The sequence below is a fragment of the Galleria mellonella genome, unplaced genomic scaffold, assembly GCF_026898425.1.
Source record: "Galleria mellonella isolate WM207_F2 unplaced genomic scaffold, CSIRO_AGI_GalMel_v1 utg146, whole genome shotgun sequence".
NCBI classification, from domain to species: domain Eukaryota; kingdom Metazoa; phylum Arthropoda; class Insecta; order Lepidoptera; family Pyralidae; genus Galleria; species Galleria mellonella.
In genome coordinates this window covers 6063434-6076456 of record NW_026441999.1, presented here as the reverse complement: position 1 = coordinate 6076456, position 13023 = coordinate 6063434, and the positions used below count along the sequence as shown (strand labels likewise).

Genomic DNA, 13023 nt, shown 5'->3' with positions numbered 1-13023 from the left:
TATCTTTGTTATTAAATGTTTATTCTAAATACGGAAAGGGATTTTGCAAAGCCAGATTATTGTAATCTAGATAAGGAGGGGGGAAGGGGATTGTTAGTAATGGAGACTGAGTATCCCACTGCTAGCAATATACCCAACCAGGTCGACCTCCTCGCGGTTCTTCACCTATCATGGTTAATTCCTGATGAATTCATCATGATGGGCTAACTGGCCTGTTTTCATTCTCATCTATCACCTTTCACTGGTGCTCCGCCAGCGCATCCCGTTAGCGCAGGCGGACCATACCATTTTCACCCATCAAAAAAAAAATCTAGATAAAGACCCTAAAAATCCTAAGGGGGTTATTAAAAAGGCATCCTTCATCAATCGTCATTGTAAATGTGAAACTGTTTCTTAGCTAGTTGTATTCTAAAATTATTTATTTATTACTTTATTTTTTAAGGAAACTTGCGGATTAAATGAATATTGTTAAGGAAAATGTCTGATTTAAATAGCAATTATGTTAGCACACGTGAGAACGAAAGTTGAAATATGGGACCTAGGCTACCCGGGTTCTAGGTCCCATTAAAGAAACTTGTAGTTCATAAAATAGTACGGACTCACTTTAACTGTAGATTTAGCGTAGGTGATATACGCTCAGGATGCACCGGGTTTCAGGAAGCCACGCTACGTGAATATCACATGGCGTCAATCTATTTTAGTCTACTCGTAAAAACTACATTATGTATTTTTTTTTATACAACTTAGAATAGCAAACAAGCTGACGGCTCACCTGATGGTAAGTGGTTACCGTAGCCTATGAACACCTGCAATACTAGAGGTATTACGCGTGCGTTGCCGACCCTGAAGAAACCTCTTTACCCCTCTTTTGAAGAACCCCATGCTGTAGTCTCTTGGGAGAACCTCGGCAGGGAGCTCATTGCACAACCTGAGTGTTTGTGAGAGGAAACATCTGTGAAACCGTGCAGCACGCGACCATTGAGGCTGTAAGACATGAGGATGAACTCCCTGTCGATGGCGAGCCGTACGATGGTAGAAAGTGGCTGTGGGCATCATATTGAATAATTCCTCTGAGCACAATCTATTGTACAGGCGGTAGAACACGCAGAGCGAAGCAAAATCTCTTCCAAGACTCAAGGGTTCGATACCGCTTGTGAGCCTGGGATCATCGACAATTCTCATAGATCGTCGTTGCAACGAGTCGAAAGGTTCAAGCTGGTATTTAGGTATTAATCGTTGTGATATAATAAAAATGTATATAAGATATGTAATCATATCGCGATACTTGGAAACGATCAATAGGTAATGTTCAGGGGGTTCAGGAGTTCTTCACATACTAAGAATGTTGTTGATCACGGTAGGCACAAAAACAGCAACTCGTTGTACAGTGTTTCGTGGTAGATGTTTGACTGAGCCGACCATTTTGTCTGTTCGTCTTAAGTTCGGGGATTCGGTGGTATATAATGCGTTTGGAAGATATTATATTTTTTTATACAACTTAGAATGGCAAAGAAGCTGTCGGCCTACCTGATGGAAAGTGGTAACCGTCGGCTATAGACATGAGCAGTACCATGGACATAATCCCACCCTTTAAACCGAAACATAGCCATGCAAACACAACTGCTTCACGGTTGAAACACGAATGGAACAGAGGTACCCAAACAATCGATTTTTGTACTAAGTCTCTCTCTGGTAATTTATAGGGATGTGACTTTCTTAAACAAATATTTATTTGCTAAAACACTTTTACATCAATGATTAATTCTACGAATTACATATTAGACATGCAAACATGAAGAAATTAACCAATATTTAAATGCTCGGTTGACATGAACTGAACCAGAGGGAGACTATGTACAAAAATCGTTTGCTTGGGTACCTCTGTCCCATTCGTGATTCTACCGGGAAGCAGTTGTGTTCGTATGGCTGCGTTTCGGTTTGAAGGGTGAGATATGGCAGTGAATTTACAGGGTACAGAGGAATAACACCCGAGTCCTCAGGAATGGCAACGTATGGAGAGTTTTATAGGCGAAACAGTATACTCTATTACGTCTATGGTACTACTCATGTGTATAGGCGACGGTTACCACTTGCCTTCAGGTGGGCCGTCAGCTTGTTTGCCATTTAAAGTTGCATAAAAAAGACTAGATGAAAATATAAACGTTATATATTAGAACAATATGATAGGTAACTAGGAATACAAACCTTCTGTTGAATATCTTCTTGAAATCAGTTGAAAATCTACTGCAAATACGAATCTGTTTTATTTGTTTTATTTATTTTGTCTATAGCTGTGAGTCTAAACAAGTATCTACATAATCCGTGTAATTTACGAGCAAAAGGAAAACTAATTAAGCGAGTTCCGGTCAATGACTTACTAACAACACTATAATAAATATAAATATAGTAGTAATTGTCTTTGGTAAACTAAATAATGAATTTGGGATCTTTTTATTTTGTAGAAACGTATTTATAAAATGGTTTGTTCTAACTGACTATCGACACAGCCAAAAATGCTATATCTAGACAGGTGAAATTTAGAACATAGGTTTATTTTATAACTACTGATTCGGCTCGTTTTCGGATGAAGTTTTCGGAGTTAATTTTGGAAAATAATATGTAAGCGAAAGAACTGTAAGGTGGTATGGAAATACGGTATTAACATCTGGTAAGAAAGAAAAATATGACACCACACGTGCAAAACTATACGTGCATAACAATAGCTAGTTATTATATAGGCTGGTCAGACAGGCAAGAGAAAAATGAAGGGAAAAAATGCATTTCTGAAAAAGTAAATCAAGAGTCTTTGGAAGCGGTGTGTATGAGAGGGATTATGAAAGTGAATGAAGCAAGAGACGTATTTACCTTTACGGATAGAGGCCAGGTGTTTTCTCAGCTTACTACGCAAGAGACTTGAAGATAGATCTTGTTTTATGCAACTTAGGATAGTATATAAGCTGATGGTCCACCTGATGGAAAGTGGTAACCGTCGCCTATAGACATGAGCAGTGCCATGGACATAACAGAGTATACTGTTTCGCCCATGATACCTCTCATGCGTTGCCATTCCTGAGGACTCAGGAAATTTTGACAATATAATGTATGGTAGATTAGATTTCCGATTGTAAAAATTGTGGAAAATCTGGCAACCAACTCTTGAGTTTAGCTTAGGGATCAGACATCTTTACCTTTAGTATAGCAAATCAAAATTAAATTAGAAAGTTTATTTTTTATTTTTAAATTTTATTTATTTATTTATTTACACTTTATTGCAACAAGTAAAAAGAGAACAAATACAGTATTAATGAGAAGTGATACAAAAGGTGGCCTTATCGCTAAGCAATCTTTTCCAGACAACCTTTGGGTAGATGACATTGAGAAAAAGACAAAGGGTAGGTGGTCTTCCCTTTTATTTTATTATAAAATCCTAAAATTTCAATAAAATCCACTTTTAAATTACTTTTCGCCGTAAAATCACAATTCGAAAACTATCAGGTTCATTAACCTCAAAACGTAAATATACCGTGATGAATGTTTGAATACGATAAAAAAAATCGTATGTTAATATCCGTCCGCTTCACTTGATAAAGGCCTAACCCCATTCTCTGAAACTGACAGATTGGCCTTGTAGAACAGAAATGTACAATCTCTATATGTAAGTACCATAGACATGTTGAAGATAGAACGCGCAAGTACATCAATCTATACGAATTAAATATGTATGCTACACACGGTCATTTAGCATGTTTTAATATTTATTATTATTATATTTACCGTTAACTGTCCGCTGTGGAATATATGCCTCCCTCTTAAGGGGGGCATTCGCTAGTAGTAGCTACGCTTGCCATGAATGGCGACCGCAGTTAGGCTTTAATGACGTTTCAGGAGACGCTCCTGCCCGTTCCTCGACTATTAAGTTTTCTTAATCGCCTCTTAAGACACTTAAAGGAAGGGTGGCCTATTCTATATCGGCATCACACGACACTTTTTCAATAGCATTTAATAAAGAAGTAACCAAGTTTTTTGAAATTATCATAAATATAGAGTATGTTCAAAATAAAGCCTTATCCCTTTGTAATAAAACACAGATTGTTTACAATATTGTAGTCCGTCATTATTATTTTTCTCCCACCTTACTTTAACGAAAAAAAAAGTACTGACCGAATGGAGGCGTGTGCGCGGACGCTTGCTCCTGTAAAATAAATGTAATTTGTGCGTTTCAAACTGTATGTGCCCTGAAGAACCTGTAAGAATTTGTGTGTGCGTGTATATAGGAGTTGAGGAAGAACTGCCGATCACCTACAGCAGAGAAATTCACGAAGCCGATGCCAGGTTAGTCCTCGTCGACAGACAGAGAACCTTTCCCTTATAAAACGCTTCCACTGCGGTATTTTACCTTAAACAGAGTATATTGATGAACGAAATGAATGTACCAAATGAAATTTCCATGAAAAAAAAAAACCAGTTCAATAGATAGATACAAGTAGATACTCTTTATTGTTTCCTTCAAAAAGATTACAATAGTAAACTTATTATAAATACGAACAATTACAAGAAACTATTACACAGAGAAAACAATAGAGATATAGATCAAAATAATTAGTTTTGCCACAACACAATCTTAATAAGATATTACTAACGCCTCCATTGGCCGTGTGGTCCCGGCACAGAATAGACCACCTCTTCTTTTCTCGTGGGTGTCGTAAGAGCCGATTAAGGTAGCTTAAAGTGGAGGGATGGGCAGCAGCGTCTCTGGGGGAGGCTATGTTCAACAGTGGATAGTTAAATGCTGATACAATAACATACATAATATGTTATAAAAATAAATTTTTGGAATCCATTTTATATGATACATTATAGGCTGTGTTGCCATTACATTAACATCTTTTTACTTCAAAAAGACATCCAATTTACATTACATGCAAAATTTTATGACAATTGAATTTATGAGTCGTTAAAGTGACAAATATACAAACTATTTTTCACATATAACATTAGTAAAGTTATGGATACTCGTATATGGGTATTACTACTCATAAAAATGGCAACATTTGTCAAGGATAATTCTATTAAAGAGATGAATGTCGTTTATCAAAGTGTCATAGTTTGTGAACTATGCTTTGATAAAAATAGAGTTGCCAAGCTCTAATATTTTACAACTAAACTTTTTTTCAGACGTTGGACAAATACGCGTGACCGGGATATGTTTATTGGCCGGGATAAATTAGCTTATGTCCTTCTTCATCCTATACAATTTTTTTTATAACACAGGTGGTAAACGAGTATGCGGCTCACCTGATGGTAAGTGACTATTGCCGTTCATGATCGCCCACAACACCAAAAGTATTGCAGGTGCGCTACCGGCAGTCCTGGGGGATGTGCTAATATACCGGCGCATCCCCCGAGTGGTAGGGTGAGCACGCCAGCTACCCTATCTTGAGAGAGGAGACCTGCTCTTACAATCAGATGATCATCGGAGATGTGGTGAGTGCGAAAGCGAACCCATGTCTCCGACATATGGCACCTCGAGGGTATATCGTTTGGTTTTTGGTGGGTACACTCCCATCTTACGGGGGGATTCCCACAGTACCCATTCACCCCCCACAAGGTCTATATAAAGCATTTTTATATGGGTCTGCATAAAGCATTTTCCAGACGTTAAAAAAAGAAGGTGTGCTACCGGCCTTTAAAAAGAAATATGCTTTTTTCTTGAAGGTTATGATGTTGTATCGGTTCGGAAATACTGCTGCTGGAAGTTGATCCCAAAAAGTGGTTGTGTGTACGTACGTACGTGGATTTCAAACTTTACAGTGATTGGTTAAACTATTAAGGCACTAAAATGTAATAAACAAACTCACTTTCACATTTATAATATTAGTAAGAATTTTGAAATGCAAAACAGCAATTTCAATTATAACAAAATTTAAGAGTTTTTTTCCAGAAAAAAAAAACACTCGTTTCAATCGTAATAAAACCGTAATAATAAAAAAAAAAGCTTTAGTATTTATTTAAATTACAGTATTTTTGATTTGCAATCGTTTGATATGGGGTTCTATAAAAGAAAAAGTATTTGGTGGGCGTTTTTTTTATACAACTTAGAATGGCAAACAAGCTGACGGCCCACCTGATGGAAAGTGGTATCCGTCGCCTATAGACATGAGCAGTACCATGGACATAACAGAGTATACTGTTTCGCCCATGATACCTCCCATGCGTTACCATTCCTGAAGACTCAGGTGTTATTCCTCTGTACCCAGTAAATTCACGCCATATCCCACCCTTCAAACCGAAACACAGCCATGCAAACACAACTGCTTCACGGTTGAAACACGAATGGGACAGAGGTACCCAAGGAATCGACTTTTGTACAAAGTCTCCCTTTAGTGTTTCGTTATTTGAAAAGTTTAGGAACCATGAACTAGACTGCTGAACCGATTTTGATAAAATTTCTACGAGACCATCTGAAAGTATAATAACCTTGCAGATAAATAACACGACACATAGGATTTTCTAAGGGGAAGGGATTGTTAATAATGGGCCACTAGTTCCCGTTGCTAGTAATACGCCCTGTCAGATCTACCTCCGCGCGGTCCTTCCAGGAAATCATTAGGGCGAATTCGACAAATTACCACGTTAATTCCTACTGAATTGGCCATGATGGGTGTACCGGCAGTGATTTTTATCATGACGAAATACATCCGTGGATGATTTCCACCAAGTGAGAGTTCTGATTAATTTTGATTCAATTTTCCCTGGAAACCATCGTGAACAATTCTTGTTGAATTCGTCACGGTGGGCTAACTGACCTGCTTCATCCTCACCTACTATCCTCTTCACTGGTGCCCCGCCAGTGTATACCGATAATGCGGGTGGGGTTGCCATTCCATTATCACCCATTAAAAAAAAAAAAAACAAAAACAGTGAACGATTTATATTATGTCGATAGTATCTGTATTACTGATTAAATCTAAAACTTGATATAGGTACTTTTGTGTAAATATTAAACACATTGATTAAAATAGTAGTTTTAACGAAGGTTCAAAAGTTTAACGGCGCGTAATTGGCAAAATTTTGTGATAACCGAACAAAGTTTAGTTAGGTTATATTTATACTTTCCATATTATATCTGGACTATAACTATTAACTGATAATAAATTAAACTTATAATTTGAAACTTGACTCTTGGTAAGTTTGTAAAATTTGAACTTGGATTAATTAAATGAGAAAAGTGATAGCTGTAGGAGCAAATTAAAAAGTACGTGACGTAGAAAAAAAAACCGTGGTTTGTTTTGACATCATTGATAAAGAAATTCTAATTGATTCCTTCTATAATTAAAGATTGTGTTCCACAAAAAAACGAATGTGACAAAATCTGTTATTTTGATTTACAAATTAAATTACTGAACCGATTTTGATAAAATTTCTATTAAACTGTAAGTATACCTACTTAGAAAAAGATTTTTCTAAATTTAGGTTTTTCCAAGAGCCTACAGCATGGGGTTCTTCAAAAGGGGGGTAAAGAGGTTTCTTTAAGGTCGGCAACGCGCGCGTAATACCTCTAGTATTGCAGGTGTTCATAGGCTGCGGTAATCACTTACCATCAAGTGGGCCGTATGCTTGTTTGCCACCTCGGTGGTATAAAAAAAATTGACGGAGTTATGAGGCATCTAACATAAAAAAGGACGACCCCCCACTAGATGGAGTGACGACCTGAAATGCACTGCAGAGAGTCAGTAAATACAGGTAGCTCAGGACCGTTCTTTATGGCAGTCTATGAGGAGGTTTATGTCCAACAGTGGACGGATAATGGCTGAATGGACGATGGTGATGAAACATATAAAAACAACCGAATTGAACGAAAGAACCTCGACGAAAATATACTCTCATATCGTCATAGTCGTAGAATACTGACGGATCTTTATATTTAATATTTGTCAGATCCGTCAGTATTCTACGACTATGACGATATATCTTTATGAAGCCTCCCTCGCATTGCGGGATGGGTACCAGACAATTTTAAGGGTGGGTGTGTATTTTTCGTCAAATAACGTCCAAAATAAATACAGACTTCAATTAATTTATTAAGATTTTGTCGCGATCGTAGCTTTTTTTTAAATCAATCAGTAATTTATTCATATTGCCATAAATCATTCGTTTACTTTGCAACTAATCAATCATTTATGTTACATTTAATAATTTTTTTTGCAAAATTTTTCTGTTTAATATGGCCAATTAATCGGTGAGAGGACAATGTCCATTCATGTCATCAAGCGATGGCAATTTGAAAAAAAGAACATAATTTGAATTATGTTTTTTATTATATTCCTGTTTCAGAAAAAAACATTGAGAAATCTAATGAGCGCCGTAAGTTGCTGTCTTGTTCTCGCCCATGGCTGCAGTAGCAAAAACGTATCTATCAATAGATTCGTTTGCCACTTGTCTAACGGTGTAGGATCTGTATCATATTTCATGTACTAATAAATCGATAACTATTGCACAAGGCGTGTCCATGAGTATACAGCGATGGAACAAAAATAGACAGAGTAGGTGGAAGGGATATTTATATATTTGACTTTACGAATGTCGCCAAAATGTATCCTCCCTCCCTTTATATATGGAATCAACTTCCAACAGCAGTATTTCCGAACCGATACGACATCATAACCTTCAAGAAAAGGGCTTATTCCTAAAAGGCCGGCAGTATGCCTGGAATGTCTCTGATGTTGCAAGTGCTCATGGGCGGCGGTAGTCACTTACCATCAGGTGAGCCGCATGCTCGTTTGCCCCCTGTGATGTAAAAAAATATAAAAATTTGGAGGGTTGTCACAAATTTATTCACATTTAACAAATTGTTGTTGTAATTTTTTATAAAATATACTTTAAGTTGAACATATTAAAAACATTTATTATATATATAGATTATACAGTGGCTGACTTATCACATAAAGGGATCTGCATCTTTGAGAAGAGGAAAAGAATCAGTTAAAAAGACAGTTAATACACCTTCAGAACGTGAGGTTTATTAAACTCGATGAGTGACGTAAAGAAAATCTTATTTGTCTAAAATAGATTTTTAACGCCCCTGCACTCTGTACTTGTCCCTGTCACCTGTGATGAAGCTCTAAAGGTTATCAATGGCCAATAGCATTAGAACAGTTAGTGTAGCAGTTGTGTTTGCATTGCTGTGTTTCAGTTTGAAGGGTGGGATATGGCGTGAATTTACAGGGTACAGAGGAATAACACCTGAGTCCTCAGGAATGGCAACGCATGGGGGGTATCATGGGCGCAACAGTATACTCTGTTATGTCCATGGTACTGCTCATGTCTATAGGCGACGGTTACCACTTTCCATCAGGTGGGCCGTCAGCTTGTTTGCCATTCTAAGTTATATAAAAAAAATATATATTACTCGTATTGCTGAATCCATGGCAGTGTCCGTTCCACCTGGATATTTATCTTTATGTTAGTGGTTTATGTAAATACATTTGTGCTCAGCTCTATTCACATTGTTCGCGTACACACGGCCTTTATAATCTGTTTTTCTATACTTGGAATAAACATTGGAGTATTTAAGATTAGTCTATCCGAAGGATGGAGGGAGGAAGAGGGGGAGGAGGGATGTCTCCTTAAAAAAGATGCATATATTTTTTCTTTTTTATAACACTAGGAACAAACGAGCATGCAGCTCACCTGATGGTAAGTGACTACCGTTTCCCATGATTACCCACAACAACAAAACTGGAGGAATTGTAGGTGTGTTGACGGCCTTTTAAAAAGGAGTATGCACATTTTTTGAAGGTTACGATGTTGTATCTGTTCAGAAGTACTGCTTTTGGAAGTTGATTTCTAAGCGTTTTTTTTTATTAATTGAAAACAATTGCATTTTATTTGGTACTTATATGTATGTCTTATTAAAGTAGATAAGTCCTTACTTTTTTTTATGCAACTTAGAATGGCAAACAAGCTGACGGTCCAACTGATTGAAAGTAGTAACTGTCGCCTATAGACATGAGCTGCACCATGGACATAACATAGTATATCGTTTCGCCCATGATACCCCCCATGCGTTGCCATTCCTAAGGATTCAGGTGTTATTTCTCTGCTCCCTGAAAATTCACTGTGCCCTATTCACTGCCCTTCAAACCGAAACACAGCCATGCAAACACAACTGCTCTACGATAGAAACACGAATGGGGCAGAGGTGCCCAAGTAAACGACTTTTGTAGAAAGTTTCTCTCTGGGAGAGGATATCCGCAAAAGAACCAAAGTGACCGACATAGTCCGAAGGATAAGCTAGCTGAATTGGTAACGGGCTGGTTACATAGCTCAAACAATCGACAATCGACAGGGAAAAAGAAGGTTCTTGAGTGGCGACCACGTACGAGCAAACGCAGTGTAGGACGACCCCCTTCTTAAATGGAGTGACGACTTCAAATGCATTGGAGGGAGTCAATAGATGCAGATGGCTCAGGACTGTTCCTTATGACAGTATATCTGAAAGGCTTATGTCCAGCAGTGGACAAATAACAGCTGATATGATGATGAAGATTATAAATTAGAAAGAGAGAGAAATATATACTACTTGTTATTTTAATCAGCGAGAGTATCCCGGTCACGCGAAGTCACGGGCACAAGCTAGTGCTCTATAATAAAATTTACCTAATAACTAGAAGACAGATATTTCCAAATAACATGATACTGCGAGCGTATTTCATAATAAACTAAAACAAACTCAATGCCTACACAGTTTCAACGTTTCATATACAATTTTAGCCCGCAATGTTTTGAAGGAGTCCTGAATCATACCTGGATATTGGTTTGCGGTGATGTATAAACATTTCCTTTGAAGACAGGAAGCACGGAAGGTTATGAGGGACGGCAGTTGTATGCAACGAAATTTTTCCAACGAAACGTCAGCCACGGGGGCGGGGAAGGGCGATCGGCAAACCCGTTTCAGGCTACAGCTGTAGTTCAGAACGTAGACTCTCCGAGCGCGGTCGCTTCACCCGCGACGTCGAGATCGGATCGTTTTCAAAAATCGAATCAACAGTAACTGTTTGTATGTAATGTCCGTGTGTGAGTGAGCCGTTTTTTTTCCTTTTTCGATAAAATTCGAATTTTAAAATAACTGTATTTTTTATTTTTTATATTCTTTTTCTTTTTTTGTTTACATTATGACATTTAACGTTCCACGCCGGATCTTGTGTGTTTAATTTGATCATTTTCTGTTTTAGTTTTCGTTTTATAGTGTTGATTAAAATTTATCAAGTCCGGACTTTATTTTTTGCGGTAAGTCTTTTTATGTATACGTTTTTTTTGTATGTCCTTCATCTGTAAAGGTCAGTGCCCGGTTTATTTTCCACGCGGCACCTTAAAGGAAGTCCTTTCTTTATATGCCCTTTAAATCTTCGGAGAATATCGAAAAAAATAGTTTATTAAGATAATAAATTTAATATTAGGTAAATGGATACGTTTATTATTTTTATAATGTCCAAATAGTAAATATATTATGTATAATAATAAAAAATAACGATACCATACGGTAAACATATAAAAAAGGTTTCTTCGTAACTGGCAGTAAGCACGTGACATTCGTAGTATCGCGTGTGTTTCGTATATTTCTTTGCCTTATTGGTAAATAAAAAAAAAAGTATAATATGAAATAGTATGTCGCTAGTATAAGCTACATACCGTCGCAGTTCTTGCAAGGATTATGATAAAATAACCTAATTCATTCCAGACATTGATAAATGTCTGATACATCTATATTTATGATTTGAAGGAAATACAAAGATAGATGGTATGGTTGTCTTATCTATAATGTTGTGGATCAGTGAACAAAATCTCAGTGTTTATATATTAAGGCAATAATGCTGCGAGTTTTTATAGATAAGGCTCTATTTCGACGTTTCTTTCGCCTGCATTGTTTAAAAAATGAATTTTTTTTTAATTTCCCGATTATGTCGTCAACTCTGCAAATCGATTTTTATATTTATTTTTACAATTAATAGGGTTTACTTTCACATAATTTGTTTTGCGACGATTAAAATTACGACATGCTTTCTAACTTAAATGGGTTGACTGGAAGAGATCTCTGTCATACATAAGTCAACCCCTGCTCAAAACATTTATAAATGCGTAATATAATGCATTTATAAATGTAATTTACAAGTGCAATAAAGAATATAGCAAGGAAAATGTTTGTTGCGAAGCAATATTTTTATGCGTAAACACGTCATTTCGCTTTTTAGATTTAAATACTTTCAATGTAGTTATGCATTCTAAATTCAAATATTTCCAATATATTCTATGTACGAAACATTGCACCTTTAATCAGAGTGTAGGATTATTTTTTTTTTTGTAAAATATCAGTATACTTGTTGTTACTTTGTTGACTAATTTAAAAAAAAATACTCTATTTGTTAGTTTGTATTGATACTTTTAATTTTTAAAGTCAACTTTTGTGTAAAAAAGTACCAGTTGAGTTTTTGGCTATTTCTTCTTAGCGCTAATTGTAATTCGAATGGGCTTTGGTAGGTTATCATAAAAAAAGACTATTTAAAAATGTTTATATATATATATATATATATATATATACTTACACATATATAAAATATTATACACGAAATTGAGAATAAAATAACGTACTTACTGCTCGGATAAAGTAAAAAAGTGAGCGTGAACGTTTTTTTTTCGAAAGATGGTTAAGTCGGTAGTCACTTAATGGTATCAGGAAGCGCGTTCCAGAGCCGTGAAGAATTTAGGAGAAAAGAATTTGAAGCGAAACCAGTACGGTGAGAGGGGAAAGATACTTCTACGGTAAATATTTTTATTTAAGTAAATCTTTACTTGAATGACAATAACAGACGTGGCAACGGCTAAACTTGTATATTTTAGTTATTTCCATAGCATAATGTCTTATGGCATACTGCTGTGGGGTAAAGCAGCCGATATAAATACTATATTTGTTTTACAAAAGAGAGCCATACGTTCTATTTATGGTATGGGTTCGAGAGAGTCATT

At 36.5% G+C, this 13023-nt stretch overlaps 1 protein-coding gene across 1 annotated transcript in view; it reads left to right on the top strand.

Moving 5' to 3' along the window:
• Positions 1 to 10887: 10887 nt before the first annotated feature.
• Positions 10888 to 13023, top strand: part of LOC113514821 (sex peptide receptor) — a 386799-nt gene continuing 384663 nt past the window's right edge. The window contains exons 1-2 of the mRNA XM_052891839.1: positions 10888 to 11076; positions 11235 to 11289. The gene's annotated coding sequence lies outside the window, so the exon portion shown is untranslated. The remainder of the gene's footprint in view (positions 11077 to 11234; positions 11290 to 13023) is intronic.